Source organism: Uranotaenia lowii, chromosome 1 (genome assembly GCF_029784155.1).
Source record: "Uranotaenia lowii strain MFRU-FL chromosome 1, ASM2978415v1, whole genome shotgun sequence".
NCBI classification, from domain to species: Eukaryota; Metazoa; Arthropoda; class Insecta; order Diptera; family Culicidae; genus Uranotaenia; species Uranotaenia lowii.
Window position 1 is genome coordinate 79859568 of NC_073691.1, and position 17327 is coordinate 79876894.

Genomic DNA, 17327 nt, shown 5'->3' on the forward strand with positions numbered 1-17327 from the left:
CTGGTTAGAGGACCAAGTGTGAATTTGGTTTCTGAACCAACATGGCGATATTGGGACAGCCGGCTCTGGTCCGTAAAATTCCTTTTCCGATCCAGCTCTAGCGAGTTCGTCGGCGTTATTTTTTTTTCCCTCTCTCGTGATTTTCCAACTCCGAGTGACAAAAGAAGGATTTGAAATTTGTTCCGGTTTTATTATCGTTAAAAAACCTACAAATCTCATCTAATATTAACTTAATTCTTACACAAATCAGACTCTACTCCAATAAGGAAGGTCCTTGGAGGTGAAATTATCGGTATAAGATTCTATGCCGGGCCGGCATTAACAAGCTTTCTTATAAGTGGCATTGTCCTCCCAACGCAACCGCATTGCATATGTCTAAAAGAAACCAAATGAAAAATATCCCATATCCGTTCACAAGAAAAAGGAAGGATGGAAACAATCAGCCAGTCCTTGCTTCTAATATAGTCGAATGGTGTACCGAACGCTGTGTATGTATGTAAATCTGCATTAGAAAAAAAATTTCTTTGTTTCCAACCGACGGCGATAAACTACCAGCCAAGATGAGCTGTGCGTGTATGTAAACCGACCGGCAATAGAAAATAGTTGGGGGAAAGTTCATATAACGCCCCATGTGGCTAATACGCGCCGCTCGTGTTTTGAAGAATCTGTAACATTTTAAGCCTGCAAAATATTACCAATTTGTTTTAAATGCTGTTATTTTGGTCGTGGCAAGTATGAATTTTCCCTTAAAATGCCGCTGTGTCGTGATAATTTCACAATTAAGGTTTTTCTTCATTTCGATATAAACGATAAAACGCTTTCAATAAGGTGTCACCAAGCAGAAAAAAAAAAAAAAAAAAAAAAAAAAAAAAAAAAAAAGCGAGGTGGTTAGACCAGCGTGATCTGGCGAACGTGGGGTGCCCGAGAAATTGGAGAACGGTTGCCATGGACCGAGTGAATTTTAGGAATTATGTTCGTCAAGTTATGTCGTAAGACGGAATACTATGTAAATAAATAAATAACAAGCAGAAAAAAAACGAAAAAGACAATATTTTCTGACACATCGATAGAGGAGAATCTAAACTATGATTTTAGGCTAAAAAATCATACTGAACTCGCTAAGGTGTGCTTTTTATGGGTATGTACTCTCACGGCCCATGCGCTCGTTATAACGCGCCAATCGTAGTAGGCTGAAAATAGCATTAATTTTTCAAAACGGCCAATTTTCATTGAAAGTGTACAAAAAGATGAAAACCATTTTTGAAGCGTTGATTTAGCCCAAAAAAATATACTTTTAATTTTTTAAATTTTGTTTAGTCTATTTTGATTTTCTTTCCAGTCAAAGTGTCTGTAAGTATTAGTGTGTTTTCGGCCTTCGGCTGCTTTCGGGTGTGTTCGGCTTCTAGGCGCGTATTAGCAACACAGTTTTGTTCTGTGGCTTTGAATATGGTTTTGAGAAATCGTGTTTTTAACGCAACTTAATGAATTTAAGTAATAAAAAAATCAAAAGCGTTTGTAGAAAACACTTTCTTTCGACGACTACACTCGTTTTTACACAAAATGTTCGCGAAATACATAGCACATCAGTGATTTGCTTAAGTGGGGCATAATAGAGCATGTTCCCCTTTCTAGTCTCCTATTCCTACCCCATTCCCATCCCATTCTCATCCCTTTCCCATCAAATACACAGGAGGATGAAAAAACGAAAAGAGAATATCTTAGTGAGTTTGATTCTCACTTTATTTTATTTTTTATTTTCGGATGAATCATCGAATAGGATGAAAATCCCATAAACTGTTTTTCTTGTTTCGTTACATTCATGCATCATTTTGATTTGGATCTCGAGTCTTTATGCCAGAAGTTCTTTTCCAAACATTTCATATAGTAATCTTTTCAGCGCTTTTTCGGCACAGAGTTAGCGCTGAGCGACTTCGAAATTTTGCAACCTCTTCTTTGGTTGTAGAGACGACACAAATGATGAGATTTTGGAAAAACATCACTATTACTTCTCGTCCACAAACAAATTTTCAATGTGCTTTCAGTACCCCACCCGCTCTCCCCCGATTGTAATGACAAAAGTTTGTCATTACAATATTTTACTTGTTCTCTGAATCTATTCATGTTGGTATTTTTGTATCTGGAGGCGCTCCCTACGATGAACTCATCGTATCACTTCGACCGAAAATAGAAATATTTAGCCTTTTTACCAGCTCTCAATCTTCTTCGAAATTAAGAAGTATTTGATAATATCTGATGGTTTTTCATAATAAAAACAGTACTGTAATGATTCCATGCCTTATACTAATACATTTTAATTTTCTTTTTCATTGCAGGTTAGTACATGGAACATTCATTCTAATATCGGTAATATAGTGTAGAAATATTTTTAATAATCGATTCGAATACAAACTACATTCATTATTAATATTTTTTATCATTATTGGGTAAATTCAGATAAATGTTTACACAAATATGACGTGTATTGTAAAATACAGAAATCGGGAAAATATAAATGTTCAATAGTCTTTAATAAATCAAATTTGTCAAAAACTTGTATTCTGTAGTTCAGAGTCTGATCATTTGTGAAAAGTTCTGATGAGAGAAATTTTTACCAGCAATCTTTACTGTTGTTTAGCACAACCGCTCTATACAGGTATTACATTTTCTGTTACAAAATTTAAAGCAACAGCCTGACATATTTATAAATATACATGCACCTTAAGTCTAACGCTGTAAAAGTCACAAAACATGCCTTTCTACCCTACACATTCACACATGTACGTACCCATCCGAATCAATTTTCACTGATAGCGCGGAACGATATGAATTATGTGTCTGTAGGAACAATAAAATCCAACTGACCCGATATCTCGTGTACGCTCTATTGACGTTGGCAATACGTACATATGTACAAACAACAGTATTGGATGAACGTGTATCTACATTTGTAAGTAAGAAAGTAAGTAAGTTAGTAAGTAAACTATGTATTCGGCCCTCGTGGCCCCGTACCGCATCAATCGGTGCGACCATCATCATCGTCAGCTGGGCTGAAGTTGCTCTTGTCTTGTTGGTTGTTGTTGTTGTTTTCCGTAGTTCAATAACTGACCACCACAAGCGCGCATATTCCGCTACGCCATCAAAAGTGGCTGAGTAGTGACCGGCAAATTGCTGAATCGTTCCAGCTGCATGCAGCAAAATTTTACGAATATCCACACAACAACCTTAACCCACGTGTTGTTGTTGTGGCTTTTTCACTTGTACGCCCCATGTATCTACCCTATACACAGTCAATCTTGCCCCGTGTACCGTAAAGCATGGCTAGGTGGGGCTCTACTTTGACCCTGAAAAACAAAAATTACAATTCTCATCATGTTTTTGTGATTTGTTCCCAAATTTGTGTGATCATTTTCTGTGATGCTGTTCCTATGAATTTTATTGAGAAGTCGTGTCAAAATTGAGATGACACATTAGTTCTACAATTTGTTTGGAAAAATCAATTTTCATAACCAAAATGTCATCACATTTCAAAAAAAGAGCTTTTCGTCTAAAGCTTATAGTGATACTAGCTGATCCCATACGAACTCCGTTTCCTTTTCGATTTAGAATATGTCATAACTCATGAACAGTTTGAATGAATGTCAATTGTCAGGCATTTTCCAGACGCAATTTCGAATGCATTGTTGAGCAATCAGTGTAAAAATGTGGAACACGTTATATGTTCGATCACTTTTTCTGTCGTTTGATACCAAATTTGAAATCAGGAATCAATTGACCGTGCCAAAAAAACCCCGTAGGGGAGATAAGGGCTTAACAATCTCCCATGGCATAATAAGCACTCCTTTTTTTTACAAAAGTACGTGTTTCTTAAACAAATTTTCATGAGGATTTTTTTCTTACTACCTATAGTATTATTTTTTCACCAAAACTGAAATATCCTTTTCATCTTTACAGAAATATTATAAAATAATCAGCTAGGTTCTCAAGTGACGAAAATATTATAATTTTTGAGCACCACCAAATAAGCTTTTATGACTTTTAAATTATCTTGATCTGAAATGTATGCACTGCAACATGATTTACACATTGTTTTTCAATTTTCACCATCATAACATTTTTGAAGCACTATTAATCAGGGCACGATGAGCATTTTCTGCTGGGGAATCTAGCAACGAATTCAACTCGATGAAGTCAACTGAATAATAGAGGTACAGCTTGACTTGTTTCATCTGTCGATTTGGCCTATTGGTAAGGTGTCGGAGAGGTAATCAGTAGACTCGAGTTCGATTCCTGTTCGAGGGGATTTTTTTTTCACATACCATTCATGATTATTTTTTTTATTGTTACATTATACGGCTAGAAGCATCATCCCTCAAACAAAACACCAGAAACATAATGTATGAGCATGTGTTAATTGTTTGAATTCTACAAACAGACCTAGATTATTTTGTTATTGCTTTGTTTGATGAATCCGTTAAGTGCAAAATGCATCGATCATGAATGATAAATGAAAAAAATTACCTTAACTAGGAATCGAACTCGAGTCTACTGATTACATCTCCGACACCTTACCAATAGGCCAAATCGTCAGATGAAACAAGTCAAGCTGTAGCTCTATTATTCAGTTGACTTCATCGAGTCGAATTCGCTGCTAGATTCTCCGGCAGAAAACGCTCATCGTGTCTGATTGATGATGCTTATACTGCCCCAAAGGGGTTCTCATTATGCCCCTACAGTGGCTGGTTTTCAGCTTTTGGCAAAAAAAATTAAAATGTATTTTTAAACTTTTTTATCTACTTTTTCAAGTTTCATCCAATCAGGCAATAGACTATTTGAGTGTCTGAACACGAAACAATGATGTAATTCACATATTATAGCTGCTCTCTATGGTTAAATAAGCTTTTTCCTTAAGCTGGTCATTATGCTCTTATCTCCCCTATATGAATTTTAGTCTTGATGCGATACAACCTCACGTAATTGTTGCTGAAACAAGTTTAACCTTCCCATGCCGTTCGCAAAATATCCGTTTCGGGGAAATTTGAGTTGTAGTTTGATTTCGTTCTCCTGACTGTAAATGTTAACCGATTTTGATGATATTATATTCATTGTGTAGGTAATTTGTTCTTATTACTCAAAATTTTAAGATAAAGTCGATATGTATTACCAAGTTATCAAAAACTGGTTCAGAAAGTAAAAAGTCCGAAAAATTAATTTTAATTTTAAAATGCTCATAACTTTTGACAGCTTTTCTGTATTTAAGTGTTTCATTGATGTTTGAAATCGTCAAGAATCCATCTTTCCGACAGTGTATAGATATGTTGGGGTCCAATGAAAGTTTTGACCGCTATCTTAGATCTTCCGGTAGAAAGAAATCTAACTTAAAAAAACGATATCCAATTTTTGCTTTGCTTAGCTGTATTTCATTTCCCAATGAACCGATTTTCAAAACTCAAATTTCAATTTTTTGACGTTAATTTGATCATTATTTTCATAGAACATACTTGGTCAGTCAAAATTCCAAGTTCTTCAGTATATTGGAATGAAGATAAGAGATTTTAAATGTGCGCTTCGGGTCATATTGACCCGAACGGCATGGGAAGGTTAACAGTTCATATGGAAGACCCTCTTTGAATGTTCCTGATGAACATTCATGCCAAATTTCAGCTCTCTAGCTCTTAAGACGGCTGAGCCTATAGAGCCTATACAGAGATTTATAATTGAGGCCCTCAGGGGTGCAAGGGCCAAAATAATCAATTTAGAGTTAAGTATACCTAGCGATTTTTCATGTTTCAATGTACATCTGGTGCAAAACTCAGATTTTTTATAATTTTTTTGAACAGTTTTTTGATTGAATTAAAACTGCTCGAATTCGAATGGGTCGTTCCATACCAAGTGACCACGAAAATGCATTGACCCTTTCCGATTTGGCCTTAAATCAGTATGATGGCTTATTGTAATGTAAATAAAAAATATAAATAGTTTTGAATGATTCGGATCACCCCCTCCAAATGGGAGCCTCCCCATTCTTAAAAAATGCCTTTTTCTCATCTATCAATTCAAGAACATTTTTTTTATTTTCTAACTTAGCCATAAATAAGTGATTCCTACACTGAACCCAAAATCACACTTAAAATACACTTGAAGATTCACTTAAAAGTAAGAATTCAGTGAAGAATTCATTTCAAGTGACTTGCTCTTCACTTAAATTTGAAGTGAGCCTTAAACTTTTCTTATTTACATTACAATAAGTCATCCTACTGACGTAGGCCCAAATCACAGAGGGTCGATACATTTTCATGGTTACTTGGTATGGAATGGCCCATATAAAAAAGGCATATGAAAACTATAAATTCTATAAAAAAAACTATTTGGTCGAAGATGTATGATATGTTTTGTTGAACAATGTCCTTTCAAGTGACCAGTGTAAGTAGTTAACTCGTGCTTACTTAAGTTCAACATGTTTTTGGAGAGTCGTGCGCTTGGTTCCATGAATCTTTTCGCCCGAGCTGCTCCCTCTGCTGTTCTTCAGTTGGAGACAATAGTGGTGATTTCCCAGTTCTTGAGTTCCATATTCAAGGCACTCCTAGATACTCCGCAGAAAGGTTCAGGTCCAATTAACAGGCCCTAAGGTCCTTCCCTAGCTAGCTGGTCTGCTTCTTCGTTGAACGAAGTTCGTTCCCTAGGATACCGCAGTGGCCTGGAACCCAGAATAAAAATACTCTGTTCCTTATGGCCAGGTTTCTTAGTGCAACTATACACTCTAGTTTGGAGTAACATGTGAACGTACTTAGTGCTCGAAGAGCAGCCTGGCTGTCAGAGAACATGTAGATACTTCTGTACCTGTATCCTTTTTTCAAACAGGCTTAAGTGCATTCTAGAATTTCTTGAACTTCTGTTTGGAATACTGTTGGCCAGTTTCTCATAGGAAGGAATCCTGCCTGGGGATACATACTAGACAAGTTGGATGACTTTGGGCTTTTAAGGTCAACCACATTTAAAAACGTTTGGTGAAAACTGGCTTAAGTTTTATGACATAAACTAGCTGACCCGGCAAACTTTGTTAAGCCTTTAATTATTGAGTTTTTTTTTATATTTCAGCACTGTTCATTAGTCAGCCTTCCTTTTAAGTGTATAAAAGCTAGTCGATACCTTTGTTATCAGAAAAAAAATAATCCAGAATTATGGTTCGTTATTCGAATTTCATTATTTTAAGTTCATTCAAAAAATCGCTAATGGAATGGAAAATATCATACATAAATTTATATTCAAAACCGGCAGTTCGTGACACAAAAACGCTCATAGGATTTGCTCTAATAAGTTCGCTAATTTTGTTTAGTGATCTTCTTTAGCCAAGTGATTCTGTTATCTTATTTTAATCGCCGCTGGGATATATTCTTATTTAAAACGGCGAGCGGCAAAGAATCACGCAAGTAGTTAAAAAGCTGTTCACAAAACAAAAGCCCTGCTCATATTTTCACTAACTATTCAATTTCTTCTACCCAAAGCGCTCTAGCTTTGATCTTTCCACCTATAATACTTTCATGTTCTTTCTAAATATTCTACCTTGAATTTTCACAACTCGCCGAAATGCCAAAAATTAAATAAGAATGTATCCCAGCGGCGATTAAAATAAGATAACACAATTTCTAGATTATGTATACACCATCATAATTTTCTGTTTTCTTTGAGGTAATTGAATATCAATGTCTTCAAACAAGTTGTAGGCCTTAAGATACTAAAGCATGGAGTTTCTCAAGTCAACGATGGTCTAAATGGATTGTTCGACGACTATAACATGAACTGCAACTTTTCGTAAAGAAGATGGGATTTCCACGTGATAACTCCTTCCAAGAAGCCCATTTGTACTAAAATAAATAATGTATAATATCCCTCAACGCCTCAAAATTCTTTCAAATCATCAAATGGACTCCATGAAGCCTTTCTAGAGTCAGGCCAAAAATCCTCCGAATAACAACAATTTTCAGGCAACTGAAAAATAGCAGTTAAGGAGATATTCCGGTAAATTTTGGATGGTGAAGAGGCGTACACAGGTTTTATAGCAGTTACAACAGCTTAACTGGAATTTTATTACTGTTAGTTGTGAAACTTTAGATGTTTGAGCTTAATTCATACTCACAAATTATTGGTAAACCTTTCTCCTTCAAAATAGCTTTCCGTTCTTCTAACGGACTACGATTGGCCTTATTCAAGGCAACTTTGAGGCTGTCTTATAATCGACCTAATCAGCGAAGGTAAGGTAAGGAATAGGTAAGTATTTTGTCGGTTCATTTCTAATAAGATATTACTTCTTGTACTCACGGTTCTCTAACCTTTTTTCTTTTCTAGATATCGATTATGCACAGCACGCTTCTCACTAACTGTCCTGAATTAGTAATAGAATCGTTAGATTATTCTTTAATAGCATAGTTCTACCTTATTACTTACGTTCTCAAATAAACATGTGTTGGATATGAGAATCACCGTATTTAGGTTATCTCGACCTGGATGTATCTCCTAGCAAGATCTAAGGAATAATTCCAGTTATTTCATGAACTGTTTATGCGTACTTTCTATACCTACTCACATTACCGAAGAAAATTGATGGATTTATCTAAATACGAAACTATTTATTCCCTTTTACTTGAGGACTTGGTAAATTCTTAACCGAACTTGGCTATCTTCAAAACCAGGTGGTTTCCTAACTGACAACGTGGGTTTTATTTTTGTTTATATCTAGGTTTTCTTTTCTACCACACCAGCGACCTGACATTTGCCTACTCATGTGACGCCCGACTACTGTGGGTCACATCAACAGGAGATCTGAGAGTGTTCTCTATCTACTTTGTCCGGAAACCTTGGTATTTTTAGTACAGATAACATGTTTTGACTTATATTACATATGAATTTTAATGAACATCTCTCTTTTTTCTTATACAGTTACTTTTGTCCCATTAAACTCTGATGATGATAATTAAAAGTGGTCTAACACAGGGATAACACTTTTGTTAATATTTTTTTTCCTAGAAATAACTTCATCACAGTCTAAAATAGCTAAAATAGTTTCAGGCAGTGCATATTATTTAATTAAACATCAATTTTATTAGGCACATAAGCAAAATGATGGTGGAAAATGTTCTTAGTTACTTATTTTTATCACTGACGAAGTTTTAATGAAAAAAAATCATATATTTGTTTCCTTATGTTTAAAGCGTATCACCCTCAAAATGCAATGATTAGACATTTTGTCTTGTCAGCCATTTCGTCAAACGGCTGTAGGCGCATTTAACACGCTAGGCGCATTTAGGAACACTTTCCCCTATTATATTTGAAAACTTTTTGTTTTCTATCACGACCGTTATGACGACTGATTGGTTGAAAAGTCCTGTTTTATGCACAATTTTTTAAGTCTTTGTGATAGCATGATTTAAAAACCTTTTCAAAGATGATGGAAAGTATTAGAGAAACATGAGATATCAAAGAAAGAAAAACATAAGCTGTAAATATCATAAATCTCTCGAAAAAGATACAACGGCTCCCCGGCAGGATTTGAACAACCCGTAATTTCCGCTTCAGTACAACGGCGCGTTAGCCAATTACACCACGGTGAACGTGACGAAAAAGGCTCCAGTATGCGTACATGTCGGTACATCGTACATCGGTCGACTGTTGAATCTTTTTATCGATATATGAACATTCTTCGGGCTCATTTCGTCAAATTTGTGGGAAATATTCGGAAATTTTAGAGTATTTATTTTATTTTAGAATTTTTTTATTTCAATTGCTTTATTTCTTTGGAAAATATTGATCAAGAACCTGAGGAAGAGTTTGTTGAGTTTCGATTATTGTTTTGCACGAAGTTGAGGTGATTTTAAAAATGCATTTACTATTTTGCCTATCCGCGAGCGGCGCACATTATTAGCGCGAGATATTGCGGACGAAACTTCCCGATGCATCGCTCCCCGAACCAACCCAACAACGATCGAACGGTAGGTTGGATGGTGGTCTGTAATAAGTAGGTATGATGCGGTATGTGGCGGACGTGGACGATGGATTTGGTGATATCTATACCAATACACTACAAGGGGGTTTGCTTACGTTGTTAGCTGGCTGAATGGCTGGCCCGGTCTACACCAGTCAGTGGCCACAGTTCAATTCAATTCGCCTCAGTCTAGTTTCAACCTGCGCCGTCATTGACTCCCGGGAGTCTCGGATTCATTGTGTGTTTTTTTATTCGGTGCTAAAAGGAATTCCGGCTAAATTCCTCAAGAATCGTTCGACGGTAGAACAGGTATTGAATCGATCACCTAAGCGTATTTGGAGGATGGGTTTTCCTCTCGAATAATTCAAATCAACCCTCGCGGTGTTCGGATGTGAAAGTGCGAGAAACTGGCTGCGCGTGTGACTGCGCGAAACAATAAGCTCCAATCAACGCAGCTACACTTATCAGTCCAGGTCCCGTATCTACAAATCACGTTATCTCGGGTTCGATCGTGAAAAGATTTTCACCTGTGTTTACCTGTGTACTGTGTTGTTTGCTGAGATATTCATAAAAAAAAGATAACCTTGCCTATGTGCGATGTAGAATGAATGAAAATGAGATGCAATGAATCGCGGACTAGTGTCAAGTTCAATTCGAATTCAATTGTCGTCGTCGTCGTCGTCAGTCAATGACCAACTCTCTCGTTGCACCAAAATGGAAGATGTTGTGCGAGCTACATACATCTCGATTGTATTCCGCATACATATAATTGGAGAAAATATCGGATGTTTTGGAATGTTGTGTGTGAAATCATCAGCATCCAATGAGATAACGTTAAGACTATTTTTACCATTAGACTTTTCAAAGCTATGTGTGTAGAGGGTTAAAACCTAAGACAGTTGATTAAATTCGATATTCTTTATTTTATGTGATGAAATCTCTTATGCATCAGTTCTCAAGCCTTGGATGACGTGTAAAAAGTTATTGGAGAAGCGTTCGAGTGATTGGTCATATAGGTTGTTTTCGATATGACGCAAGACGATAGAGTCTATTATTTGCTGGGTTTAATTAAAATTAAGTACAGTCGGTGAAAGATAACAGCCAGTAGTCAACACAACAGAATAGTAATATTTTCCTACATAAAGCTGCTACAATCCGAGTTCAAAACGTTTGTTCCGTACTAGTATCATGCGAATTTTACCTTTTAAAGCAATAATCTGATAATAGAATTATGGCGTCGCTACATAAGCTATTTTTCAATTTTGTAGGCATTCTGAAACATTTTCAAGTTCTCATTTTAGCACGATTGAAATTTTACCTATAATTTTCTCGTTTCTCTTGAACTGAAATTTCACCGAAAGTTTTATCGTTGTTAACAGTTCAAGTTTTTACAATGTTTTCCTGCCAACAAGAAAAAACATTTCCTACAACAAACAGGAGATAGAAACCAAAAATATTGTGTGAGACACTTTTGCGTAAAATCAGAGCGCATTCCGATGCTAATTCTACAAAAAATAGTCACACCGCTACATTTTTTCAACCATTTTCAAAGTTCGTATTACTTCTGATTTCCGAAAAAAAACTTGAACATTAATTTGAGAAATGAGTTGCTTAGTTGCAAATGCAAATGCATAGTTGAGTATCGATCTTGTAAGAAGCGGCTAAAAAGCGGCCTTCTATAAAGAGGAGCCGTGAGCCGATTGAAATTTTCGTTTTTCTGTCAGTGTCTTTCCAATCGAGCAAAAGATGTGTCAAATTCATGTGTTTATAAATCATTGAACAGAACTCGCATAACATTTTTTTTTTGTAATTTCTTTATTTGAAACGGCTCATACCTTTAGGCTTTAAGGAGCCAAACTCGTTTTGTTTGATTACAATTGTGTACTTAGATCTAGTTCACTTTTTTTTTTTTGAAGAAAAAGAAAGATAGAAAGGGAAATATGAAAATAAAGAGAATTATAGACGAAGATCGATAGCTTTTAGGAAAAGGTATATCTCGAACATATAGTCCAAGTCCATCATACCTAATACATCCCTCACTGGAACGTCGGGTGGTTTTCCTCGGGCCCGAAGGGAATCTATAAAGTTCGCTCTGGCGAGTCGCATAACATTTAAAAAGGGTGAAACTAGCAGGTAATTCGGAACGAGAAAAAAATTTGACATTTCGGAACATCAATTCAAATGTTATCTTAAAAGTTACAGATACACCAAATAGTGGTACTCGGCGAATATTAACCATTTAATTTATTCGGTGAAACGAATATTCGTTCGAAAGTTCTGTCGAGTTTCAAGGTTAAAAAATAAAAGCGATTAATAAAATTTCCTTTTATTTCTTCCATCTAAATGCCCCCATGTTTTTGAGTCAATTATTTTCAACCAGATGTGTAAAACATAAGATCTTCTTCAAGTATGGGCCTCTAGTTTATCCAAGATTTCAAGAGTTCGAATCAATTTCACATGTCGTTTCTAGGGTGTTTATCAAATGAGAAAGAATTCCAGTGAAATTAGGGGCAAAAAATGTCGAAACAGGTGCCAAGCAATTTGAAATTACTGATTTGATGTCGAATTGGTCGAAATTCCAGCATGATATATTAAAAATAGTTGTAAGACAAAAACGATTATTCTTAACCTTAAGCTACCATACTTTCTCCCAAAATCCTGCCCGATTTTATGAAAAATTCGGAAAAAATACAAGGTAATTCTGAATAAAATCAAGACATTATTCAAAATAAGATAAGAGTAAGTGATATAAAATAACTTAAAATTAAAATTTTTCTTCGAATCCCATCAGCAGTGCTCAAATCGTATCTAAGGATTAAACAAAAAAAATATGCTCATTTTTTAGTTAACTTTAAAATTCATTTTTGGACACAAAACTTAAACTTTAAAGAAGTATTTTTTTTATTGTATTTAGCAAATAATGAATGAAAATGCATCAACAGTTAATTTCGCCCAATTGAATTTTATCAATTTTTCGAATGTTTTGAGTGATTTTAAATTGATACCGCGTTAATTTAGTAAAGTGCAACCACGTATGTAATCCAGAATAACTGTTAATTCGTTTTTTTACATTTAGCAGTTTCGCTCTTATGAAATGTTACGCTAGAGATTTTGAACGAAAGTGATATTGTGAATTTTAATAAAATTTTTAGAAACGTCGCTGGTGAACTGGCAAAAAACACAGACTTCCGTCAATCTAGTACTTCACTTTTCTTTGTCGGAAGTCTTTCGGAAGTCGGAAGTCCGGACTTCCGAAGTAAAGTTTAGTGCTGGCGCGTTAATAGTGTTGCTTGCATCTGACAGGTTGCTATATATGTATTTTTTTCTAAAATAATCATATGGCGCCTCTTTATGTTTACTTTAGTTATTTAGACACTTTAGTAGCGGCTATCGAAAAGTTTTGGTTAGATTTCGCTATGTAAATCACTCAAAAATCCTTGTTCACCCCTACCCACTATTTAAATATTATTTTTGCTGATTAATAGCATATTCAACAGTTTGAATTCATTGCTTATTATCTTAAGAGAAATGTTTGATACAATTTCGATTGTTCATAGAATTTTGTCTAGTGTGACATTCTTGCTTAAAAACATCAACATAGAGATAACAACCTTCATTAAAATTTCGTATAAGTTCATAGCATAGTTAAGATATCTACTTGTTCGTGTTTTTATTCAAAAGTCCGTTTCCAAAATAAACTCAATGTACCGCCTAGCAGTTATCAGTATTTTTTCAAAAAAATGTTTAAAATTCTAGAAGATACTGCTTGTTTTTTCAAGAAATCTTCAAGAAAGCCATAGTAAAATCAGATTTGAATTCATTGAAAATTTTCACATTTTTCATTTACATTTCTTGCTAATAACAAAACGTCAAAAAATCTTCTGACATCTCGAATCGAGCATTGTTTGTTTAGGCCCAAGCAATTGCAATTGCAAAATGTTCAACTAAATCTCAGTCTAGAATGATATTTTAATAAAATATATTTTCATAAAAATTGAGAAATTTTACAAAATCAACTAAAACGACAAACATGTCAAAATTGTCAAAAAAAACTAAATTTAGAAAATAGTGAAAATGGACAAAATCGACTAAATTAACCCTTTAATGCATGACTTTTCTTAAAATGAGAATAGCAGTGAAATAATGAGATTTTAATTCGAATAACATAACAGATAGGTTTGAAGTCGTTATTTAGAGTATTATACAAATTAAAGTCCATCAAAGTTGAAAAATAATTTTTGAAATTCTTTATTCATTTCAATACGATTTTGCAAATTTATTCCAAACCTTGTTCATTGGGTGTAGGAAGGTGTTTGTGATTGAAATTGTTAGAATTTGCTAATCTGAAGAATTAACAGAGATTTTCCAAAAAACAACGTTTTTCGAAAAAATGAATAATTTTTATTTTTGCATTCTTTCCGTATACTTTGAACGATATTTCACACAAACATTAAAACATCGTTATATAAATACCATTAGCTAAATTCTAGTTTTTTTGTGAATACATCACTCAAAAATAATTCTCACGTTTCCGAGATATTTGAATTTTGATAAGCGTTGTTTTAAAACAACACTTTGCTTTATAGAGTTCATAAAGCTCTCTTCTTCTTCTTATTCTACTCGCCGATGCTATTTTTATCACGACTCAGAACTGTCTTATCGACTAGCTCCTATTTTGGTCCAGTTACAGAGACTATATGACCAGCGGTATTCCTTTATACTCCGTAGAGTTTACAATCTTTTATACTCCGTAGAGATATTTTTGTATTCTTTTTATAATCCGTAAAGTTTACAATTCCCGTTTGCTTTGTTACATTGTTTAATTTCGTTGTATTTGTGTTCGTTTTCCGTCCGAAGACTTACAAAATTCCTTAACCTAGATTTTAGGGTGGCGAAATTCGATCGCTGGAACTCTGGCTTATTAGCCAGACACGTTCGCTATTATATTAGGCTAAAGTTTAAATTGACAACAGAAAAAAAATGGAAAAATTTACCAAATCGTCAAAAATGACAAAATTGACATAATGGAAGAATTGACAAAAATTTCCAATATGATAAAATTTACAAATTTGACAAAATTGACAACATTAACGACTTTAACAAAAATGATAAAATATGCAAAATGGGTCAATTTGACATAAATTACAATTACTTGTCAAGAATTAAAAAAATTACAAAATTGACAAGAATGGCAAGACTGTAATATAACAAAATTACAAAAATGACTGAAATGACAAAAATGTTAAAAATAACAAATGTTAAAAAATAATAATTACGACAAAATTCACTTCTGTTATTTATGTCAAATATATTTTTTTAATCAGTTTCATCAATTTTGTCTATTTGTCAATTTCGTTGATCCTGTTGGTTTTGTCAAATTAGTTCATTTTATCCAAGTGGTCAATTTTGTCAGTTTTGTTAATTCTTTTTTAGATTTTGTCAATTTTTTTTTCAATTTGGCAATTTTATTCTTTTTTTGCATTATGCTAGCGAACCGGGAACTTTGGAATTTCATCACGTCACCGGAATCTAGCAAAAAACCGGAAATTTAAGCACCTCATCGGAAAAATGGTCATGTTTGTAAATTTTTCACGGAATTTCAAGAATATTCTCAAAATCATTTCTAAATTTAGAGGACGAATGACAGCTACTGTTAAAATCCTCTCTAAACAAATCCAATTAGAATTAGAATTAGAATTTCTAAATTTAAGAGTAGTTTTGACAGTTTTGATACAGATTCATCTCATAAACGCTTATTTTCGATCAAACAAAGTAAGTTTGAATCACTTTTTTAACTTATTTCGGAGCAATTTGAGATATCTCATTTTTTCGCTCTCCGCAAGTGTTCTACACTTACAAACATAACCCAAATGTTATAAATTTAATAAAAAAAAAATATTATCGGCAAAACTAACTACATATTTACAGTCAAAAATGAATGAAATTTTTTCTCAAGATTTCTAACTTAACCAGGTTCATTTTAATAGAGGGTCAACAACATACAAATGCATTAAAGTGATCTAGAAATTCAAGAATTCATTGTGTATTTGATAAAAATACACTGATTTATAAGGAACCAGTTGATGCATCAGTTCGAAGTTTTTTCGAGTGAGTTTCAATATGGAACTATGGCTATTTGTTTTTTCGGTAACCCAATATCATTTTGGTACTGTAAACAAAAGTGTTTTTTTTCTATAATTTCCTTGGTCTAGTAAGGAAAAAGACTCTACCTTAAAGAGGTTTACACTCTCACTTAGAGGGGTTTTTGCTTTGAAAAGCTTGTGACTTGGTGTTTTCTCTTATTTATAGAGGTTTCTCGCTTATCCAGTTTCAACTGTGCCATTTTAAGTTTTCGACGTCAAATGATTCAGTAATCGATTTACTTATTTCATAAAATTATTTCATGCAAAAAGCAAATAATCCGACAGCGTGAGACGTTTTTAAGCAGAGTTACACATCTTTTTCACCAGAAAAAGGTATTGGTTTTTCAATGTTGTTGTTGTTGTGTATTTGGTTAGAATTGGCCTGAGGAACGAAGCATCATATCGCAAGAGTTTAGTTTTTGATTCTTCCTACGTTAAGCTTTTGCTTAAAGTATCCTACGCTGGAATATATGTCTTATGTAAAAACTAAACCGAAAACAAGCTTCTGTCGATATCTAAGGTATTAACTTGAAACAAAATAATATCTTACATTCATACACGATTTTTTTATATTTTCACGAATATTAAGTTCAAATGGCTGCTTCTAAAGTTATTCATTGTTTGGCATTAAAAAAAACATTTTTTTTTTCTGAAATATGTCATTGGATTTGTACAATAAAATATAGCTAACTGCATTTAGAAAATACCAAAATATTTTCCTGGAATCTGATTACTTTTAGTTTTGTAAGACAAATCCACATTCAAGTTGATTTGATATTATGCATCGATGTATTTTTTCTTACATATTACTATGTAAACTGTACAATTTTTTCTAGAACTCTATAAAAATTCTAGAGAATTCTACAGTGGCTAAAATGTGCTACATTAAGTTTCAAGATCTATTCAACTGGACTTATTTTTGCAAAATTGTTGGAATTGTGGTGCAAAACAACGAATTGATGCCAATTTCGTTAGATTCGTTAAAAAAAAACTATAGAAACCTGTCAATATGATACGAAAAGACTTCGTGTTAGAAGACGCCGAAGTATTTGTCATAATTTCTAACCGGTTAATAAGTATTTTGGTACAATACTTGCAAATTTAATGCCCTTTACATTTTGTTTATTTCTTTTATTCACTATGATTTCATATAAAAAACCCGATTTAATACACTTAACAGTGGATTGGAGGCTTTCTTACAGAGTGTA

General features: G+C 34.0%; 1 protein-coding gene across 3 annotated transcripts in view; it reads left to right on the plus strand.

Annotated features, from left to right (window-relative positions):
- Positions 1-17327, plus strand: part of LOC129738958 (active breakpoint cluster region-related protein) — a 245868-nt gene that overhangs the window by 36285 nt on the left and 192256 nt on the right. Inside the window, exon 1 of one of the 3 annotated variants that reach the window (XM_055730295.1) lies at positions 10132-10285. The exons of 1 other annotated variant lie outside the window; for it this stretch is intronic. The gene's annotated coding sequence lies outside the window, so the exon portion shown is untranslated. Of the gene's footprint in view, positions 1-10131; positions 10286-10427; positions 10450-17327 lie in introns of those variants that run through there. One more of the 3 variants, XM_055730296.1, reaches the window with a different exon arrangement.